The sequence below is a fragment of the Drosophila willistoni genome, unplaced genomic scaffold (assembly GCF_018902025.1).
Source record: "Drosophila willistoni isolate 14030-0811.24 unplaced genomic scaffold, UCI_dwil_1.1 Seg304, whole genome shotgun sequence".
Lineage (NCBI taxonomy): Eukaryota > Metazoa > Arthropoda > Insecta > Diptera > Drosophilidae > Drosophila > Drosophila willistoni.
This window is the reverse complement of record NW_025814258.1, coordinates 65,677-82,011: the sequence shown is the minus strand read 5'-3', so window position 1 is coordinate 82,011 and position 16,335 is coordinate 65,677. Positions and strand designations below refer to the sequence as shown.

The window sequence follows — 16,335 nt, the reverse complement described above, 5'->3', positions numbered from 1 at the left end:
AATGTTCCGAACTCTCCTTCTTTCAGGCGCCGTCTGACTGTCCTCTCGCTGATTGACTTATTGGCTGTCAAATTCAGCAAATCGGCTGCTTTTTGAGGCTTCAGCAATACGTTTTTATACCCTTGCAAAAAGGGTATATGAATTTTGGTCAGAAGTGTGCAACGCATAGAAGGAAACATCTCCGACCATATAAAGTATATATATTCTTGATCAGCATGACGAGACGAGTTCATATAGCCATGTCCGTCCGTCCGTCCGTCTGTCCGTCCGTCTGGATCAACGCAAACTCCTACTAGACCGTTAGAGCTACAGAGTTGAAATTTTGCATGTAGGCTTGTATATACTGCAGGGGTTGTATATCTCGGACTCAGCCGGATCGGACCACTATATCATATAGCTCCCATACAAATGGCAAAGTCACGAACAGTGACTTTTCTCAATAACTTTGTTATTTTCTGAGCTATTATCATGAAATTTAATATTGTTGAGATAATTACACATATAAACGACTATGCAAAATTTGATCAAGATCGGGTGACTATATCATATAGCTCCCATAAGAACGATCTTTCGAAAACAGTGACTTTTGTTAATAACTTCGTTACTTTTGACGCGATTGCTTTCAAATTAAATATTTGTTAGTTTAATATATCTGTTAATGACTGTGCCAAATTTGACAAGGATCGGGTAGCTATATCATATAGCTCCCATAGGAACGATCGGTGGAAAACAGTGACTTTGATCAATATCTTCGTTATTTCCTATGCAAAAAAGTTGCAAGGGTATACAAACTTTGACGCGGTCGAAGTTAGCACCGGCACTCTGGTTTTTTTATATTTTATTTTATAAAAATTGAATATTTTGTTATCGTGTTGTTTTTGTATTCAGTTTTTTTTTTGTGTAAACTATAAATTTAAAGTACAAATTTCTGCTTGATTACAATTCACTAGGCGGCATAAATATTTTGACGAAGAAAAAGTTTCGCATTTTCTTGTTTAACTTTTAAATTTCTTTATAGAAAATTATTATTTAATTTTCCGTATTGTGTATGGTTAATACAAACTTAAAAATAGGAAAACAAAATTTTATTGAAACAAACTTAACAAAATTATAATTCATTTAATATTTTACAGTATGTCATAAGTATTTTGAAAAGCGCTGTCATACTTAAAAAACATATTTTAGGCCTAACAAAATTAATTTAACTAGCTTATATTAGTAAAATGTATAGCTTCAATTACTTTTTGGAGGCGTCGCGGCACAGAATCCACTAAATTTTGAAGGATTTCTGGAGATATCTCTTCCCATAAGGAAGAGAGCTCAGAAATCGTTTCTTCTCTGGTTTTGTTTAACGCTTCTGTTCTCTTGCGCTTCAAAAGAGATCAGACGTTTTCTATAATATTTATATCTGGACTTTGGGGGGGCCAGTTTAGCCTTGGAACATCCAGATCCTTCAAAAAGTTGGTTATCATCTGGGCTTTATGGCATGGGGCGTTGTCCTGCTGGAGAATAAACGACAGCCCGATGAGCCGATCTCCGGAAGGAAAGGCATTTTCATTGAGGGTGGTCAGGTATTGGCCTTGGTTCATCGAACCAGAGATGGGATAGAATACCCCAGCCCATTATATGCCACACATCCCCAGAACATCACAGAGCCTCCACCATGGCTCACTTTTTGACAAACGCGTCTCTTTTGTCTTTGCTCGATGGGCAGCTTTACAAATACTTTTTTTTTCGAAGAATTATACTCAAAGGAGCTTTCATCTGTCCACAAAACACTTCTCCAGAATTCCTTTGGTTTGTTTATATGCTCCTTTGCAAATGCTAACCTTTTTAACTTGTTAACCTTTGAAATAAAAGGCACGTCCTTGGCTACAAATGTTCCGAACTCTCAGCAAATCGGCTGCTTTTTGAGGCTTCAGCAATACGTTTTTTTTAAATTCCCGTAGTAGGACTCGGTCATCAGTCAGGGTAGTTTTCCGTTTTGCGCCTGTTCTTTTTAAATTTTTCAACGAGTTATACTTTTTGTCCTTATTTATTTGGTAGTGCACCGTTTGTCGAGACACCTGGTACTCTTTGGCAATGTCCACTATTTTTTTTCCGGCGTGAAACTTAGCCACCATTGCCGATCTAACCTCCAAACTTAATTCAGCCTTTTTACCCATGGTTTACAATATGCCTTTCTAAATTTTTATTTTTTCAGTATCTTAAATATTTATTAAATTTAAATTCATACGACTTTTGGTTCAAACGCGCTCAAAACTGAAATCACATGTGCAAAATGATTTCGTCAAAATACTTATGCCACGCAGAAATTTGATGTTCGCTTGCATTCTTATAAGCAGAAAGAGAATGCAAAAGCTAAAGAACTTAAAATTTAACATGCATATAGCTGTTAATAGATTCTTTGTTTTGACATTCATTTTCGCACCGTTATTTAACGGTACTACGCATGGACAGCTTCAAGAGGCACAAAACGATTTCGTCAAAATATTTATGCCGCCTAGTGTATATTGACATGCTGTGGGATTATGTAGCAATTAATTGGCAATTCCGTTCAATTGGCGTATACTTAATGCGATTAATATTATTTCAATGGAAATTATTCTTTCATTTTAATGATGCATAATTCGTGATAATTAAATTGTTCTTGTTCAATGTGAAAAGTTGTGTGGTAATTGAATGTGAACGACATCAAATGGCAATGGAACCAAAGAAAAATCATGTAAAACTATATATGTATGTATTTGTTGAATTTGAAGGCAAACCGGAGTTTCAAATGGCCCCCAACTGATTTCTGACCTGCATCTTATATGCTCGGCCATTTTTAGCCACGGGCGTTGTCGGAGATTTGAAACGCATCCTATTTTATGGGTCCTTCCTGAGCCATGGAAAGTTTTCTAACCTTTGTACGACGGTTTGAAAACCAGGCTTTGAGCTGCAACAAATGAAACATTCAATTACTACCTTATATATGCATTGTTTTGATGCTTATAGTTAAACTTACCTGACGATCAGTTAGCTGCAATTTCTCAGCCAACTGTTGACACTTTTCTGTGGTCAAATACATATTTGATTTGAACTTAAGTTCCATCTCTGAGACTTGATATTCTGAATGGTTTTTACGACCTACAGGCTTTCTAGGAGTAACACTGCTAGGAGTGCTAGGACAGCTAACCAATGGACCTTCAGTAATAGCTAAAGAAGATTAAAAAGAGAATTTGTTCAATAATTGTTATGGCACTTGTTAATGAAAAAAATATCTAAGAAGCTAACATCGGCTATGCCGAAGTTTATATACCCTTGCAGTCCTTGGTAATAATAATTTTACATGTTTATTTTCTGCAACTCAATTCATCAATATGCGAAACAATTTTCCTCTCTATTTCACAATTTGTTCTTCTTCCCAAATTAAAGCAACGCACGCATACACATACAGTTTATGTAGCGTTGCGTCTGTGTGTGTATCCATGTACACTGTTGATGACAGAAAGACGTAGTAGATAGCAAGCAGCGCTGCCGGCAGAGCTGGGAGCAGAGCCGATTATTATATTGACTGTAACTTGTGTTATATTTATCCGATCACATTCAAATTTTAAGATCTGGGGTTTTATATTACATATGTAAATTTCATAGCATACTCCAATTTTTATAAAAATGTTTCTTCTAGTTCTTCTAGAGCTGTATGATATAGTGGTCCGATCCTGATGGTTTTCATACTTTATTTTTCCCGGGTAATACAAAACCCCCAAAACAAATTTCAGCCCGATAGCTCTTAAGACGGCTGAGTAAAACGCATACGCACAGACGGACGGACGGACGGACGGACAGACAGACAGACGGACATGGCTATATCAACTCAGCTTCTCATGCTGATCAAGAATGTATATACTTTATGGGGTCGGAAACGTCTCCTTCTGTGCGTTACAAACATCTGACCTATTTTATAATACCCTCTGCAAGGGTATAATAACGATAGATATATTAATTTTAGCCTTTAAATTTGTAAAAATAATCAACAAAACGGAATTTCTAAAAGGTTCCATTAAAATATACCTCAACTTTTGTATCAGAACACAAGTTATTTAGTCCAAGTCTTCAGACCCCAGTTCCTTTGCTACACCCATGAATGCATCGCATTCCCATCTCCCCGCTTTGGTTTGTTCTCATTGTTGGACAGGAAGATATTGAACTGAACCGCATTCAGAGTTTATGGCACCCGCAGTTTAAAACTTTTTCATTCAATTCAGTAAGTTGATTTTCGCTTTACTTTCGCATTTTGTTGCTGCTTTTTGTTGTCTTGCCGGTGCCTGTGCCTCCCTTTCTACCTGGATTGTTGACCTGGCTTTCTTCTGTTACACTTTGGTATAGACGAAAGACCTTCGTCCTGGTCCTGGACTCGGTCATGGAGCGCAGTCGTTCTGGCTAATGGTGTTTATTGCATTTTACTCTCCTGCTGGCACTTAAAGTGGTGTGGTGGGTTGTAGGCATTGAAGTGTGACACTGTTGCACACACACACACACACACGAAAAGCTGAGATGCGGACAGGAGGGCTGCGGCTAACTGCAGGTACAGCTAAGCAAATATCCTGCAGGCGAGAATAAGAGCCGACTTTCAAGACCAAGTCCATCCAGCAGCAGCCGTCAACTTCGGCCGTGTTGAAGAAAGTGCAAAATAAATTCACAACAGCTACAAACTCTCATTCCTTTTCCCTTTCCCTTTTTAGCCACAACTGCAAGTCCGGGTGCGGGTGTGCCAGGCAAATGCACAACTCGCTAGCTAGGGCAAGATTTAACTCCTACTGCAAACTTTGATTAAATCACACAACAAACTGAGCAAGTTTACCAAGAAGCGAAAAGGGGGGAGTGTGGGGTATAAGAAAGGTTCATGCTGCCAGCAGTTTGTGTGGGACAGATTCAAGTGGTTGACCACAGGGCCACTGACTGCAGTTAACTTCAATGCGAAAAAGGTGAGGGAGAAAAGTAAAGGCAAGTAAATAAATTCATTCAACGATTAGAATTCAGAGTCGTTTCTTTTTCTGTGCTGGAGCTTAAATATTCAGTTATCTGAATTACGGATTAAGTAGATTAATGTGGCAGTGGCCCGTGCCAGGTGCCAGTCAACATTGTTTTAACCACAACTAACTTAGTTTCTGCAAACTAAAGAAGTCGAATAAAAAAATAATTAGCAACAGCAACAACTAGTATTAAGAGCCATTTAAATACATACCAAAGTGGTATTGATTCTTAAAAATTAATAAGTGTAGAAGAACTTAGAACACATATGAATCTCTACTAAATGTTTGGCATCCTTCATTTAAACCAAAATCTCTGCTGTGCGAGGCATTGACCACATTATAAAGCACTTTCACTTCACTAATTAATGCACAACCTGCAACTATCCTTGAAACTTAGCCATGTCGGCCACATTAGTCTGCAATTTATGAAATGTTTCTATGATTTGGAAGTTAAATAATTACACAAGGTACAAGTTACTTGACTTGAGAGGTAACACTCTCTTTATACATTTATTCTGTTTGGAAAGTTATTAATGTGTGAATATATGAAATCATTTATTGTAAATGGATTCACTTCACAAAGAATTTGGATATTCTTTCCAAATCATGATGCATACGGATTTGGCTTGCCTGTGAGAACGCCAAACCGTTGCCAATCTGCATTGATACTTGATAACTATGACTTGCATATAACACTTGTAAATTTTGAATACACTCAGTGTATTGGACCCTCCCTAATCACTGCCAAGCTTCAATTCCCATTTGTCCGATCGGGGTGGGGTGACGGGTTTTGGCGTATCAACAGCCTTGGAAGCATGACAACGATTACATCTCTGACGATACCAGAAATTCTTATTGAAACAGTAGCAGCATTCCCAGTCGGTCTTATGAATGCGCCAACGGCGAGCCATCATGAAAGATGGTGAACCACTGAAAAGGGGTTCTGCTGCATACTCCGATTTGCTGGCCTTGCAACGATTGCAATTGGAGCGCCAAACAAAATTGCTGTTGCGGCAGGACATGCAATACCAATTGTCACGAGCCGGTCTCCATTTACGGGGTCGACGTTGACGATTCTGCTGCTGCCGATCCTGTTGGATCCTGTTGGTTCTGGTTCGATGGAGCGAACTCTCGAGGATATCTATAGCGGATGCCACGACCCTTGCGCGTTGATAGATATGCCGGTAAAACCGTTATAGTTTCTCCCTTAAATTTGCTGCCATTCAGGCATCTAATGGCCATTTCCGCCATGAACGGACTTATATGTGTAATGGCCGCCTCACCCTTTGATCGTCCATTTTGCTTATTTTTGTACAAAAACCTGAATCCTATTGAATACTAAAAACGAATTGACTAACTACCCTGAACGCAGGTACTACATTGAAAAATCTGAGTGACATTTAAAATCTTTGATATTGTGATACACTAGAAAAATATGAAATTTAAAAATAAAGTAAAAGGGTCTTTGCCTTTTAAAATTTACAACAAAATGTATTAATATATCAATTTGAAAAGTTCTTTTGGTAAGCAATATATATATTTGGGGTCTTTGCCTTTTAAAATTTACAACAAAATGTATTAATATATCAATTTGAAAAGTTCTTTTGGTAAGCAATATATATATTTGTTCACTTTCATCCATTTTGCATGAATTATGTAAACTTTCCTTTAGATAAATTGACTATATTTTCTCTGTACTTAAAAACTAAAAAACAACAAAAACAAAAATCCTCTCTTATTTGCCATTTTGCGCTTTAGTGCCTACTTATGCAAGTTCGCTTTAGCGCAAAGTGGAAAAGTTGAGAGGAAAATTGATTCATAATTTTTGCGCATTTTCCCTGTAATCAGCAAAGTTTTCAGTATATAATGAGCTGAATATAAATAATCGATAAGGTTAATAATTTCATAAGTAGAGATAAGACTGCTTGGAAAAAGCATCAGAAAATTTAACAAAAGGAATCACTTTTCACAACAAAACAGAAATTGCATGGAGTAATCACAAAAGTTGGTTATATATATCGAATTTAAGTCATATCTATATAATTTACAATAAAAGTGAATGTATGGAAGTAATTTTAACTCAGCTTCTTTCTTTAGTCCCTAAAATAATGAAATTTTTGAAAAAGCTTTTTTAAGTGATATAAACAAAATTGTGAGGGGTTTTACTTAGATTCATTCAACACTCTGTAAATAAGAGCTGTCAGCATATTTCTCTTTTTATTTATCAGTTGTGGCAGACAGAACCGCAATCCGTTGCCATTTTCAATAGAGGGAAATTGTGGCAGGTTGTTTACTATACAACAAAAAATAGGAAAAAAAGGAGTGCATATATAGTAACTGCCACGAAATCGATACGATATCAAATTGGTAGCCAATTGGAAGGTATACTGTCTCTCTCATCACCTACTTCAACTTGATTCCTTTATTCGATGGATGTGCTCTACTGGAGGATGTACTCAAATACATATTGTAGTTGTGGAAAGGGGCGGAGGGATTGCTCTGTGTGTGTGCCACAATGCGATACAATTTAGATTGAGATGCTTTTTCTGATTTATTTGTATTGAACGTGTGGGCGTGTTGCCGACGTCTAAGTCGTGATTGTCAACGTGTCTGAATCTGAGTCCTAATGCTGTCTGCTAAAAGGTGCTTCAAAATTCGATAATCTCTTTGGCAGCAGCAGCGTCTTTAAGTTGTCGTGCCTTTAATAGGCATTAGTTTCCATCAAATAAACTCAAATTATATATACATATATGCAGTTAAACCAAATGATATACAAAGGAAAAAATTGCACTCACTTTTGCAATTGTCAAGTGGACCATCATCTAAATTTCAAATATAAAAATCAATTAGAAGCTGTGGTGCATATTTTTTCATATCAGGTTGGGTCACAACTTCCTCGATTTCGCCAAATTGAACAAGAAATACCAATTGTCGATTACGTGGAAAACCACATATAATCCTATCCGTCTTAAGGTTGCGAGTAAATCCATTTTTTTCGACTATTGGACCAAATACGTCAAAATTCTTTTCTACAAAACATAATTATATTGGATTATTTTGTGTACAACAAATTTATTTCAAGATTAAGAAACATTTACCCCATTTACCCTGCGAGCCGTTGAAGAAATCTGAAAAAACAATTTAAAGAATTTGAAGTCTTTTAATTGGACAATTTAGTTACATACATTTTTTTCTTGTGGTGTCAAGTTTGGAGTTGATTCAGACGTTTGTGGTGGTTGGGGAACTAAATGGCTAAAATAAATAAAGGAATACATACATTTATTTAGACAGGTAAGTTTTACTTACCGGCAGCTTTTCCATTCTGAAGTGTCCCAGTTTGCTGTAAGAAGTTAATGTATGAATTTTAAATGTGGCTAAATACTTACATACATATTTTAGATTACCTTAAGTTGAGCTGTAATAAAAAAAAAAAAGAAAAAAATCGCAAAACATGTGTTAAATTGCATTCACATACATACATACATATCTATACATACATATACTGTATACACATATGTATTCACTTAAATGTGAAAAAAGTTTATTAAATAAGGGACATACCACCTGTTTTATTCATTTCAATTAGGAAATATATACAAATTAGTTATAAGATACTGTAAAATTATTAAAAAAAAAATTAAACTTGTAAAAAAAAAACTTGTTTAATTCCTTAAAAATGTGCAAAGTGCAAGTCTAAAGTGTAAGTGCTGCCCATCACATATATACATTTATTTGTTTTTTCTTTAATATTAAGAGATAATTCGGGTATATGAACTTTAATGAGCTGAAATGATCCAACATAAAAATAATACGATTTTTGAGGTTATTCTTCAAGTCTCCAAGTAAATAGTGAAAGGTGAGTGAAAATTGCCAACTACTAAAAAGCTAAGCACATGCATACATACATACTAGCAAACCCGGCGAACTTCGTAACGCCTAACAGTCAAAGAAACGTTAGCAAACGTTCTTTTGCCTTTTTCAAATATCTAATATCTAAGTTACTATAAGTGTATGGGGATGAAGTTATAGTCGAAAACGTTATAAACACCTGAAGTACGATTTATTTATTGTTAAAAATGACAGTTAATAAAAATACAGATTATTCGCTAAGCGCAATAGAGTGCACAATATTTTTAGTTAGGCCATCTTTGGCCAATATAAACAAACTTGATGGTTTCCCGACGCGAGAACATGCCACATATAGTTGTCCGTGGGAAAAGCATGGTGTTTCCAAATCTAAACCACATACAGACAACGTTTGGCCTTGCGACTTATTGTCATCGCGAATGCCAATCTAATTGGGAATTGAATGCGTTTGAATTCAATTGGCACATCTGTAGGAATCATGGGGATTCGTGGCAACAATATATTTTCACCTTGAAACTTGCCATTTAAAATGGTGGCCTCAATCACGTTCTTCATTAATTTTTTAATAACCAATCGTGTGCCATTGCACAGCCGTGGTGGGTTCAAGTTACGGAGCAAAATCACCGGAGATCCTACTTTCAATTGTAAGTGGTGCGGTGGCATGCCTGGCAAATCCAAGGAATTCAAAAATTCTACTGGGTAATTTACAGCTTCGATAGTATTGCAAACTGTATCAACAGATTTGTATGACACAGAGTCTGTTGGCAACAATTGTTGTATCTTGAAATTTAATCCATGAACGTCCACATTTTTCGCTGCTAAAATGGCTGGCTTTCTGCCAGCCACTCAAGATTTATATATTGTGTGTGTACATCGGGAAATATACAGTCGATGAGAACATCTTGCGAGTGGACGATTGTGCAAAAACCGGTTGGTAATTTTATTGATCCAGTATTTTCATGTACGGCAACTTTCCCATTGCCAATATCTAATAGCTGTTTCGAAAAAGTTTCGGCGGATGGATCCTGAAGCGTTTGAACGCGCATGTTCACCGTCAGTTGTACTCGTTCAACATTACGCCACAGTCGGGACGATTTGAGGCAAGCATTAATTTCATCAGCGTATGTTGATCGTGGAATAACGGGAAGTGTTTGTCTGAAATCACCTGAAAGGAGTAACAAAGTGCCTCCAAATAGTTTGTCGTTGTTTTTTATATCTTTCATTGTCCTATCCAATGCCTCCAGTGAATGCTTATGTGCCATAGTGCATTCATCCCAGATAATAATTTTACACTTTTTCAGCACAGTGGCCATGGATGATTGTTTTTTAATGTTACAAACTGCATCTGGGTTATTTTGAATATTCAGTGGCAGCTTAAATGCCGAATGAGCTGTTCTGCCTCCATCTAATAAAGTAGCTGCAATGCCAGATGATGCAACAGCTAATGCGATGCCTTTTTTTGCTCGTATCTCGGGAAGAAGTAACGAAATAAGGAATGTTTTGCCAGTTCCTCCTGGTGCATCCAAAAAAAAGAGTCCCCCTTGTCCTGCCGAAACTCCCTCCATAATGCGGTCGTAAATTACTTTTTGTGCATCATTTAATAGTGGAACATTGCGAGTAACAATCGCTGCCATTTCAATAGAATTGTACTGCAGTTCACGATTCATATCTGTGTCAATTAAATGAGATGCACTTCGATTTGGTGAGCTCATACCGAAATGACTGATTGGTAAATTCGCAATGACAATGCAAAGATCCTCAATAGCAATCAATGCTTCATTGTACATTTCGTCACTGAATGATATCGTAAGGTCGTTCCGTCTTGTACGATGTTGATACAATATATCATCAGTCATTGAATCTTTGTGATTATCCCACAAAATTTGTGCTCGGGCCGGGAAACATGTCAACAACAGGTGCGTTGAATCGACGTATATGCCCTCCAGCTGGTGTTCTATCAGGATTGATGAAAATAGCGTGATCGTCACTTTGTAGCTTATGCATATGTGTTTGAATAATTTCAACAATTCGTTGTGCTCATTTAACAGAGCGTCCAGCTCGCTGACAATGCGCGTTGCAAATGGTGAATTGAGGTGATTATAGTTGCAACGTGTATTCACGCGATTGGCGAGTGCGTTCGGAGTCCTCGCCACCCATAAAGTAAATTTGTAAAAATTTATAAGGTTCGTTTGGCATTGGTAGTAATGAGCCGACTTTGTGGTAAATTTGGCCTTTGATTTTGAATGTGGAATTAAATTGTTGACCATTTGCAGCAGTATTTTTAACTATTTCCGTTGCTCCGAACGATGTCATTTGAAAACATGAATTGAATTGCCGAATTGAACGCAAGAACAGCGAAGAATTTGGATCAGTACCAATAAGGAGGCCGTGCAATGGTTCCGGCGGTGTTTCAATTTCTGGAAGTTTCACTTTTCCTGATGAGCAACACATCCCAATTGGCTCATTTTTAAATTTAAGGGCTTGATAGTGCGGGCATTCCTTGTCCAATGTACCAATTACCACTTTGGAATGAGCGTAATATTCAACATCAGGCTCATACTGAAATGCTAGTCGAAGAAATGAATGTGATGTAAATGCTCGAAGTACTTGTTGATGTTGGTCAATCCCTCTACGTCTGTTGGCTACGAATCAGCGCGCTTCTCTTCGTTCCAATTATCTTTGTTGGTTTCGCTCATCTCGTGATGCACGTAACTGCGCCATTCTTACACGGACATCTGCATTACTTTGTTGCCTTTCTGCATCTGATCTTATTGCTCTTCTATCTTGCATGCCTCTAGATCTGTTTGTTTGACGACTCAAATTAGCCCCCCTGCGTGTTCGTGGCATTGTTGTAATAAATCAAGTTGGAAAACTGATTGGTGTATAACGTGTATTATTTTCTTGATCAATAATTAGCGCAGCGAGTTTGGTCGCACTCGAGTTGTAACAATGACTGAACTCGAGACGCACAATTCTTGTGCGCGCCTTCCACCGAACCACACTCGGCGACAGCGACAGAACGCTTGTCCTGAAGTTAAAAGACAATTTCAACTGTTTGTTCCGAAAAAAAAACTGGAAAATTAAATTTTTGTATACGGAAATCCCCAAGCGAAGCCGTGTGAACTTAACAGTGTACATCACCTTACTGAAATCTAGAAAGTCTCAACGTTGTATATGGTTTTTCACGGCCTGTTTCGATTGGAAGATTTAAATTATTTTTGTTGAATTTCATTTCTTAGTAAGTAGGCCGTATGTCTAATTTCACTCGTATAAAACACAGGGTAGTTGAGATATCCAGCACAGTTAGTCAGTTTTAATCGTGAGCTCGTTATTATTTGGGTATAAAAAATAGATGTTGGCCGATTCTCAGTCCTACACGATCTGCATAAAAAATTTCGTGAGAATCGGTCGAGCCGTTTCGGAGTAGTTTGGTAACAAACACCACACACTCGAGAATTTTATATATATAGATATTCAAAATGAAAATTATAGAATTTTTTAAGGTTGGCGAAAAAAGTGTTTGGAAAATGACAATATTAGCAATATGACTAAAAACATTTGAAAAGTTACTAATTATATTTCAAGAAGCAAATATCTGAATTACAGCCAATTCGATCAAAAGCATTTGAAAAATGAGAGAAAGGAGATATTTTTACTTTAAACAAATTATAAAAACCAAAAAAATAAAAAACTAAAATAACATATTTCATTTTAGTAGTTGGCTGTCATAATTTTGTCGTCTCAGCTTCTTACGCTGATCAGGAATATATATAATATACAAAACATCCGAGCAATTTTATAATATTCCTTACGAAAGTGAAACTCAACAAATAAATAAATGGCTAATAAAGCAAACTCATTCATTAGTTTGTATATAAATCAGTAATACTTAGAATATATGCCGATTTATTATATTTTCTATTAAACTACACATACATGTGTATATTATAACATCAATTTAATAACGACTAAATTGAAATCCAATACAAAATGTGTTTAAATGGAAACCATAAACTAATTAAACATGATAAGTCGTTTTATTTCCTATCAATATGGATTTCACATAAATTTTATATTTTTATACCCTTGCAAAAAGGGTATATTAATTTTGGTTAAAAGTGTGCAACGCATAGAAGGAAGCATCTCCGACCATATAAAGTATATATATTCTTGATCAGCACGACGAGACGAGTTCAAATAGCAATGTCCGTCCGTCCGTCCGTCTGGATCAACGCAAACTCCTCCTAGACCGTAAGAGCTAAAGAGCTGAAATTTTGCATGTAGGCTTGTATATACTGAAGCGTTGTATATCTCGGTTTCAGCCGGATCGGATCACTATATCATATAGCTCCCATACAAATGGCAAAGTCACGAACAGTGACTTTTATTAATAACTTCGTTATTTTCTGAGCTATGATCATGAAATTTAATATTGTTGAGTTAATTACACATATAAACGACTATGCGAAATTTGATCAAGATCGGGTGACTATATCATATAGCTCCCATAGGAACGATCTTTCGAAAACAGTGACTTTCCTCAATAACTTCATTACTTTTGACGCGATTGCTTTCAAATTAAACATTTGTTAGTTTAATATATCTGTTAATGACTGTGCCAAATTTGATAAGGATCGGGTAACTATATCATATAGCTCCCATAGGAACGATCGGTGGAAAACAGTAACTTTGATCAATACTTCGTTATTTCCTATGCTAAGATTGTAGGCCGTTCTTTCGGAAACATTAGCCCTTTTAGCTTAAACGTTTTTCCACTTTGATGGCTATAGGTAAGGAAAAAGTACCAAAAAAGTTGCAAGGGTATACAAACTTTGACGCGGTCGAAGTTAGCCCCGGCCCTCTGGTTTATATTTATTTTATATAGAACAAATTTCGTTATCGAAACCCAATCGGCTGCCAAAAAAAAAATTGCCGGAAGAAAATGAATATTTCTCATTCGAGACTGTGTTGTTGTTTTTTTTACTTTCTTTTGTATTTCTGTTCGCGTTGCTGTGTACTTTTCGTTTTTCTGAGCACGCAGTGAAAAAGTATTAGTGATTTCTAATTGATTTTTGATATAAAATGAAGTAAGTAAGTCGTCTCGCCGACTTGGGTATACCATGCACCAGGTGAAACAAATATTTAAAATTTCGAAAAACAAATGTATGTCTACTAAATTGTTTTAACATGCCTCATACAATTTGCTATCTCGCTCACTCTACAAACACACGAGCACTCTAGAGCCGCCACTAGCCAACGGCCAAGCTATTTACGCGTAGCAAAATACGTTCATACGTGTATTTTGTATGTTTCTGGTCCGATTTCAATCAAATTTGGTAGTTTGATAGAAATAGATAAGATTTATTAGTCTGCCAAATTTGATCGCGATGGTCAAAAAAGAGAGTTAATCGGTTTTTTCTAAATTATGGAGGCGTAAGTGGGCGTGGCAACATATTAAAATATATGTATTCTGCGCGCATACTAAGCCAGTACACACACTAAATTTGGTGACCTTAGCTTTGTTAGTTTTCGAGAAAATCAGTTTTGTTTAATTTTCAGGGGCGGAAATGGGCGTGCCAAATTTTTAAATAGTCAATATCTGCGCGTTTATTAAGCTAGCTTACATACCAAATTTAATGTCGGTAGCTTTCATAGTTTTTAAGAAAATCAGATTTATGTAAATTCCGGGGCGGAAGGGGGCGTGCCAAAAAGTTGGAACAAGTTTTTTTTGTGCGCTAACTAAACAAGTATATAACCCAAATTTGATGTCTCTATCTGTTATACTTTTTAAGAAAAACAGTTTTATGTAAATTCCGGGGGCGGAATGGGGCGTGGCAAAAATTTGAAACAAACTCGATAAGCGTACATACCACACGAGACTGCATACCAAATTTGGTGGCTCTAGCTCTTATAGTCTCCGAGATCTAGGTGTTCATACGGACGGACGGACGGACGGACGGACGGACGGACAGACGGACATGGCTAGATCGACTCGGTTTTCGATCCTGATCAAGAATATATATACTTTGTGGTGTCGGAGAAGCTTTCTTCTGCCTGTTACATACATTTTGGCGACTTTAATATACCATTTCACCCTATGGGTGTATGGTATAAAAAGGTAAGGTCAACTTCACCCTGTTCTGTTTTGGAGCAAGAAAACCTCAGAGTCTGAAGCACGGCTGCATAGCTATGTACAGGAAGTCAAAGCTATATTTCTAGCTTGCAAAAAATTTCGGCAGTATCTTCTTGGAATTAATTTTAAGCTTGTAACTGATTGCGCGGCGTTCAAACAAACATTGAGTAAGAAAGACGTTCCTCGGGAGGTTGCCCAATGGGTTCTATACTTGGAAGATTTTGATTTTGAGGCAGTACACAGACCAGGAGAGCGGCTAAAACACGTGGATTGCCTAAGCCGATACACAAGTCAAGTAATGGTAGTATCGTCAGTAGTCACAGCGAAGATTAGAAAAGCTCAGCAAGATGATACGATGATTAAAGCAATTTCCGAAATTCTTAGAAGCAAGCCATATGACAACTTTATGGTTAAAGGAGGTTTGGTGTACAAGGTGATACAAGGAACAGATTTGCTCGCTATACCAAAATCCCTAGAAAGAGAAATAATTACAGAACACTTTGCAGTGCAGAAAACTATGCACGCAGTACAACAAAGTTTTTGGATACCACATCTGGAAGGCAAAGTGATGCAGATAATAAACAATTGTGTCAAATGCATTATCTACAACAAGAAACTTGGCATAAAAGAAGGGTTTCTTTATCAAATCGACAAAGGATCCGAACCGCTGCACACCTTACAAGTGGATCACCTCGGACCGATGGATGCCACATCAAAGCTGTATAAATACATATTTGCAATGGTCCATAGTTTCAGCAAATTTGTATGGATGCACCCCACAAAAACCACTAATGCCGACGAGGTCATCAAAAAGCTACAGGAATGGTCAGATATATTCGGACATCCAGCTCGCATCATAAGTGATCGGGGATCAGCATTTACATCGTCTAGTTTTGAAGAGTATACGAAGCAGAATGGAATTGAACATGTTTGGAGCACCACTGGAGTGCCAAGAGGAAATGGACAAATTGAACGTGTCAACCGATCGATCCTTAACATTATATCCAAGTTATCATCGGAGAGATGGTATAAGTTCGTACCGAGAGTTCAAAAAGCGATTAATTCTTCTGTCCATAAGACCACAAAGCGGTCTCCATTTGAGTTGATGCTCGGCGTGAAAATGAGGAGCGGAACCAAAAGCGATATCTTAGAGTTGCTCGAGGAAGAAATGCTTGACACTTTTGACTCAGAAAGGCAAGAGATGCGTGACAAAGCGAAAGAAAATATACAGATGGCTCAGAAACGTTATAAAGAACAGTTTGATAAAAACCGAAAAAACGAGGTCGGATACAATGTTGGAGATCTGGTGGCCATTCG

The 16,335-nt window shown here is 37.1% G+C and overlaps 1 long non-coding RNA gene across 1 annotated transcript; it reads right to left on the bottom strand.

Moving 5' to 3' along the window:
- Positions 1 to 2,590: 2,590 nt before the first annotated feature.
- Positions 2,591 to 3,324, bottom strand: LOC124461294. Its single transcript, XR_006955011.1, has 3 exons — positions 3,302 to 3,324; positions 3,008 to 3,198; positions 2,591 to 2,938 (listed from the first exon to the last, which is right to left on the bottom strand). It is a non-coding gene; the product is annotated as an uncharacterized LOC124461294 (long non-coding RNA).
- Positions 3,325 to 16,335: the final 13,011 nt, after the last annotated feature.